The sequence below is a fragment of the Strix aluco genome, unplaced genomic scaffold, assembly GCF_031877795.1.
Source record: "Strix aluco isolate bStrAlu1 unplaced genomic scaffold, bStrAlu1.hap1 HAP1_SCAFFOLD_39, whole genome shotgun sequence".
NCBI lineage: Eukaryota > Metazoa > Chordata > Aves > Strigiformes > Strigidae > Strix > Strix aluco.
In genome coordinates, this window is record NW_027436583.1 from 1,756,501 (window position 1) to 1,762,830 (window position 6,330).

The following is a 6,330-nucleotide window of genomic DNA, read 5'->3' on the forward strand; positions in this document are numbered from 1 at the left end:
CTGGGAAGCAGAAGTGTTCACATTACTTCGCAGGATCGCTTTTGTGCAGAAAACACTAACACTTGTTCAGAACAAAAGAAAGCACAGAGCCCCAGATTTGCTGTTGTTCTGGAGAGCTTGCAGAGCACTGGGGAAAGGCAGGCAGAGAATTCCCTGCTAGCACCTTCTCTGTGCCTGGGAAGCAGAAGTGTTCACATTGCTTCGCAGAATCGCTTTTCTGCAGAAAACACTAACACTTGTTCAGAACAAAAGAAAGCACAGAGCCCCAGATTTGCTGTTGTTCTGGAGAGCTTGCAGAGCACTGGGGAAAGGCAGGCGGAGAATTCCCTGCTAGCACCTTCTCTGTGCCTGGGAAGCAGAAGTGTTCACATTACTTCGCAGAATCGCTTTTGTGCAGAAAACACTAACACTTGTTCAGAACGAAAGAAAGCACAGAGCCCCAGATTTGCTGTTGTCCTGGAGAGCTTGCAGAGCACTGGGGAAAGGCAGGCAGAGAATTCCCTGTTAGCACCTTCTCTGTGCCTGGGAAGCAGAAGTGTTCACATTGCTTCGCAGAATCGCTTTTCTGCAGAAAACACTAACACTTGTTCAGAACAAAAGAAAGCACAGAGCCCCAGATTCTATGTTGTCCTGGAGAGCTTGCAGAGCACTGGGGAAAGGCAGGCAGAGAATTCCCTGCTAGCACCTTCTCTGTGCCTGGGAAGCAGAAGTGTTCACATTGCTTCGCAGAATCGCTTTTGTGCAGAAAGCACTAACACTTGTTCAGAACAAAAGAAAGCACAGAGCCCCAGATTCTATGTTGTCATGGAGAGCTTGCAGAGCACTGGGGAAAGGCAGGCAGAGAATTCCCTGCTAGCACCTTCTCTGTGCCTGGGAAGCAGAAGTGTTCACATTGCTTCGCAGAATCGCTTTTGTGCAGAAAACACTAACACTTGTTCAGAACAAAAGAAAGCACAGAGCCCCAGATTTGCTGTTGTTCTGGAGAGCTTGCAGAGCACTGGGGAAAGGCAGGCAGAGAATTCCCTGCTAGCACCTTCTCTGTGCCTGGGAAGCAGAAGTGTTCACATTGCTTCGCAGAATCGCCTTTGTGCAGAAAACACTAACACTTGTTCAGAACAAAAGAAAGCACAGAGCCCCAGATTTGATGTTGTTCTGGAGAGCTTGCAGAGCACTGGGGAAAGGCAGGCAGAGAATTCCCTGCTAGCACCTTCTCTGTGCCTGGGAAGCAGAAGTGTTCACATTGCTTCGCAGAATCGCCTTTGTGCAGAAAACACTAACACTTGTTCAGAACAAAAGAAAGCACAGAGCCCCAGATTCTATGTTGTCCTGGAGAGCTTGCAGAGCACTGGGGAAAGGCAGGCAGAGAATTCCCTGCTAGCACCTTCTCTGTGCCTGGGAAGCAGGAGTGTTCACATTGCTTCGCAGAATCGCCTTTGTGCAGAAAACACTAACACTTGTTCAGAACAAAAGAAAGCACAGAGCCCCAGATTCTATGTTGTCCTGGAGAGCTTGCAGAGCACTGGGGAAAGGCAGGCAGAGAATTCCCTGCTAGCACCTTCTCTGTGCCTGGGAAGCAGAAGTGTTCACATTACTTCGCAGAATCGCTTTTGTGCAGAAAACACTAACACTTGTTCAGAACGAAAGGAAGCACAGAGCCCCAGATTTTATGTTGTCCTGGAGAGCTTGCAGAGCACTGGGGAAAGGCAGGCAGAGAATTTCCTGCTAGCACCTGCTCTGTGCCCGTTCACATTGCTTCGCAGAATCGCTTTTGTGCAGAAAACAATAACACTTGTTCAGAACGAAAGAAAGCACAGAGCCCCAGATTCTATGTTGTCCTGGAGATCTTGCAGAGCACTGGGGAAAGGCAGGCAGAGAATTCCTTGCTAGCACCTTCTCTGTGCCTGGGAAGCAGAAGTGTTCACATTGCTTGGCAGAATCGCTTTTGTGCAGAAAACAGTAACACTTGTTCAGAACGAAAGAAAGCACAGAGCCCCAGATTCTATGTTGTCCTGGAGAGCTTGCAGAGCACTGGGGAAAGGCAGGCAGAGAATTCCCTGCTAGCACCTTCTCTGTGCCTGTTCACATTGCTTCGCTGTATCGCTTTTGTGCAGAAAACAGTAACACTTGTTCAGAACGAAAGAAAGCACAGAGCCCCAGATTCTATGTTGTCCTGGAGAGCTTGCAGAGCACTGGGGAAAGGCAGGCAGAGAATTCCCTGCTAGCACCTTCTCTGTGCCTGGGAAGCAGAAGTGTTCACATTACTTCGCAGAATCGCTTTTGTGCAGAAAACACTAACACTTGTTCAGAACAAAAGAAAGCACAGAGCCCCAGATTTGCTGTTGTTCTGGAGAGCTTGCAGAGCACTGGGGAAAGGCAGGCAGAGAATTCCCTGCTAGCACCTTCTCTGTGCCTGGGAAGCAGAAGTGTTCACATTGCTTCGCAGAATCGCCTTTGTGCAGAAAACACTAACACTTGTTCAGAACAAAAGAAAGCACAGAGCCCCAGATTTGCTGTTGTTCTGGAGAGCTTGCAGAGCACTGGGGAAAGGCAGGCAGAGAATTCCCTGCTAGCACCTTCTCTGTGCCTGGGAAGCAGAAGTGTTCACATTACTTCGCAGAATCGCTTTTGTGCAGAAAACACTAACACTTGTTCAGAACGAAAGGAAGCACAGAGCCCCAGATTTTATGTTGTCCTGGAGAGCTTGCAGAGCACTGGGGAAAGGCAGGCAGAGAATTTCCTGCTAGCACCTGCTCTGTGCCTGTTCACATTGCTTCGCAGAATCGCTATTGTGCAGAAAACAGTAACACTTGTTCAGAAGGAAAGAAAGCACAGAGCCCCAGATTCTATGTTGTCCTGGAGAGCTTGCAGAGCACTGGGGAAAGGCAGGCAGAGAATTCCTTGCTAGCACCTTCTCTGTGCCTGGGAAGCAGAAGTGTTCACATTGCTTGGCAGAATCGCTTTTGTGCAGAAAACAGTAACACTTGTTCAGAACGAAAGAAAGCACAGAGCCCCAGATTCTATGTTGTCCTGGAGAGCTTGCAGAGCACTGGGGAAAGGCAGGCAGAGAATTCCCTGCTAGCACCTTCTCTGTGCCTGTTCACATTGCTTCGCTGTATCGCTTTTGTGCAGAAAACAGTAACACTTGTTCAGAACGAAAGAAAGCACAGAGCCCCAGATTCTATGTTGTCCTGGAGAGCTTGCAGAGCACTGGGGAAAGGCAGGCAGAGAATTCCCTGCTAGCACCTTCTCTGTGCCTGGGAAGCAGAAGTGTTCACATTGCTTCGCAGAATCGCTATTGTGCAGAAAACAGTAACACTTGTTCAGAAGGAAAGAAAGCACAGAGCCCCAGATTCTATGTTGTCCTGGAGAGCTTGCAGAGCACTGGGGAAAGGCAGGCAGAGAATTCCTTGCTAGCACCTTCTCTGTGCCTGGGAAGCAGAAGTGTTCATATTGCTTCGCAGAATCGCTTTTGTGCAGAAAACACTAACACTTGTTCAGAACGAAAGAAAGCACAGAGCCTCAGATTTGCTGTTGTCCTGGAGAGCTTGCAGAGCACTGGGGAAAGGCAGGCAGAGAATTCCCTGCTAGCACCTTCTCTGTGCCTGGGAAGCAGAAGTGTTCACATTGCTTCGCAGAATCGCCTTTGTGCAGAAAACACTAACACTTGTTCAGAACAAAAGAAAGCACAGAGCCCCAGATTTGCTGTTGTCCTGGAGAGCTTGCAGAGCACTGGGGAAAAGCAGGCAGAGAATTCCCTGCTAGCACCTTCTCTGTGCCTGGGAAGCAGAAGTGTTCACATTACTTCGCAGAATCGCTTTTGTGCAGAAAACACTAACACTTGTTCAGAACAAAAGAAAGCACAGAGCCCCAGATTCTATGTTGTCCTGGAGAGCTTGCAGAGCACTGGGGAAAGGCAGGCAGAGAATTCCCTGTTAGCAGCTTCTCTGTGCCTGGGAAGCAGAAGTGTTCACATTGCTTCGCAGAATCGCTTTTCTGCAGAAAACACTAACACTTGTTCAGAACAAAAGAAAGGACAGAGCCCCAGATTTGCTGTTGTTCTGGAGAGCTTGCAGAGCACTGGGGAAAGGCAGGCAGAGAATTCCCTGCTAGCACCTTCTCTGTGCCTGGGAAGCAGAAGTGTTCACATTGCTTCGCAGAATCGCCTTTGTGCAGAAAACACTAACACTTGTTCAGAACAAAAGAAAGCACAGAGCCCCAGATTCTATGTTGTCCTGGAGAGCTTGCAGAGCACTGGGGAAAGGCAGGCAGAGAATTCCCTGCTAGCACCTTCTCTGTGCCTGGGAAGCAGAAGTGTTCACATTGCTTCGCAGAATCGCTTTTGTGCAGAAAACACTAACACTTGTTCAGAACAAAAGAAAGCACAGAGCCCCAGATTTGCTGTTGTTCTGGAGAGCTTGCAGAGCACTGGGGAAAGGCAGGCAGGGAATTCCCTGCTAGCACCTTCTCTGTGCCTGGGAAGCAGAAGTGTTCACATTGCTTCGCAGAATCGCTTTTCTGCAGAAAACACTAACACTTGTTCAGAACAAAAGAAAGCACAGAGCCCCAGATTTTATGTTGTTCTGGAGAGCTTGCAGAGCACTGGGGAAAGGCAGGCAGAGAATTCCCTGCTAGCACCTTCTCTGTGCCTGGGAAGCAGAAGTGTTCACATTGCTTCGCAGAATCGCCTTTGTGCAGAAAACACTAACACTTGTTCAAAACAAAAGAAAGCACAGAGCCCCAGATTTGCTGTTGTTCTGGAGAGCTTGCAGAGCACTGGGGAAAGGCAGGCAGAGAATTCCCTGCTAGCACCTTCTCTGTGCCTGGGAAGCAGAAGTGTTCACATTACTTTGCAGAATCGCCTTTGTGCAGAAAACACTAACACTTGTTCAGAACAAAAGAAAGCACAGAGCCCCAGATTTTATGCTGTTCTGGAGAGCTTGCAGAGCACTGGGGAAAGGCAGGCAGAGAATTCCCTGCTAGCACCTTCTCTGTGCCTGGGAAGCAGAAGTGTTCACATTGCTTCGCAAGAATCGCTTTTGTGCAGAAAACAGTAACACTTGTTCAGAACGAAAGAAAGCACAGAGCCCCAGATTTTATGTTGTCCTGGAGAGCTTGCAGAGCACTGGGGAAAGGCAGGCAGAGAATTCCCTGCTAGCACCGTCTCTGTGCCTGTTCACATTGCTTCGCAGAATCGCTTTTGTGCAGAAAACAGTAAAACTTGTTCAGAACGAAAGAAAGCACAGAGCCCCAGATTCTATGTTGTCCTGGAGAGCTTGCAGAGCACTGGGGAAAGGCAGGCAGAGAATTCCTTGCTAGCACCTTCTCTGTGCCTGGGAAGCAGAAGTTTCACATTGCTTGGCAGAATCGCTTTTGTGCAGAAAACAGTAACACTTGTTCAGAAGGAAAGAAAGCACAGAGCCCCAGATTTGATGTTGTCCTGGAGAGCTTGCAGAGCACTGGGGAAAGGCAGGCAGAGAATTCCCTGCTAGCACCTTCTCTGTGCCTGTTCACATTGCTTCGCTGTATCGCTTTTGTGCAGAAAACAGTAACACTTGTTCAGAACGAAAGAAAGCACAGAGCCCCAGATTCTATGTTGTCCTGGATAGCTTGCAGAGCACTGGGGAAAGGCAGGCAGAGAATTCCCTGCTAGCACCTTCTCTGTGCCTGGGAAGCAGAAGTGTTCACATTGCTTCGCAGAATCGCTATTGTGCAGAAAACAGTAACACTTGTTCAGAAGGAAAGAAAGCACAGAGCCCCAGATTCTATGTTGTCCTGGAGAGCTTGCAGAGCACTGGGGAAAGGCAGGCAGAGAATTCCTTGCTAGCACCTTCTCTGTGCCTGGGAAGCAGAAGTGTTCATATTGCTTCGCAGAATCGCTTTTGTGCAGAAAACACTAACACTTGTTCAGAACGAAAGAAAGCACAGAGCCCCAGATTTGCTGTTGTTCTGGAGAGCTTGCAGAGCACTGGGGAAAGGCAGGCAGAGAATTCCCTGCTAGCACCTTCTCTGTGCCTGGGAAGCAGAAGTGTTCACATTGCTTCGCAGAATCGCCTTTGTGCAGAAAACACTAACACTTGTTCAGAACAAAAGAAAGCACAGAGCCCAGATTTGCTGTTGTTCTGGAGAGCTTGCAGAGCACTGGGGAAAGGCAGGCAGAGAATTCCCTGCTAGCACCTTCTCTGTGCCTGGGAAGCAGAAGTGTTCACATTGCTTCGCAGAATTGCCTTTGTGCAGAAAACACTAACACTTGTTCAGAACAAAAGAAAGCACAGAGCCTCAGATTTTATGTTGTCCTGGAGAGCTTGCAGAGCACTGGGGAAAGGCAGGCAG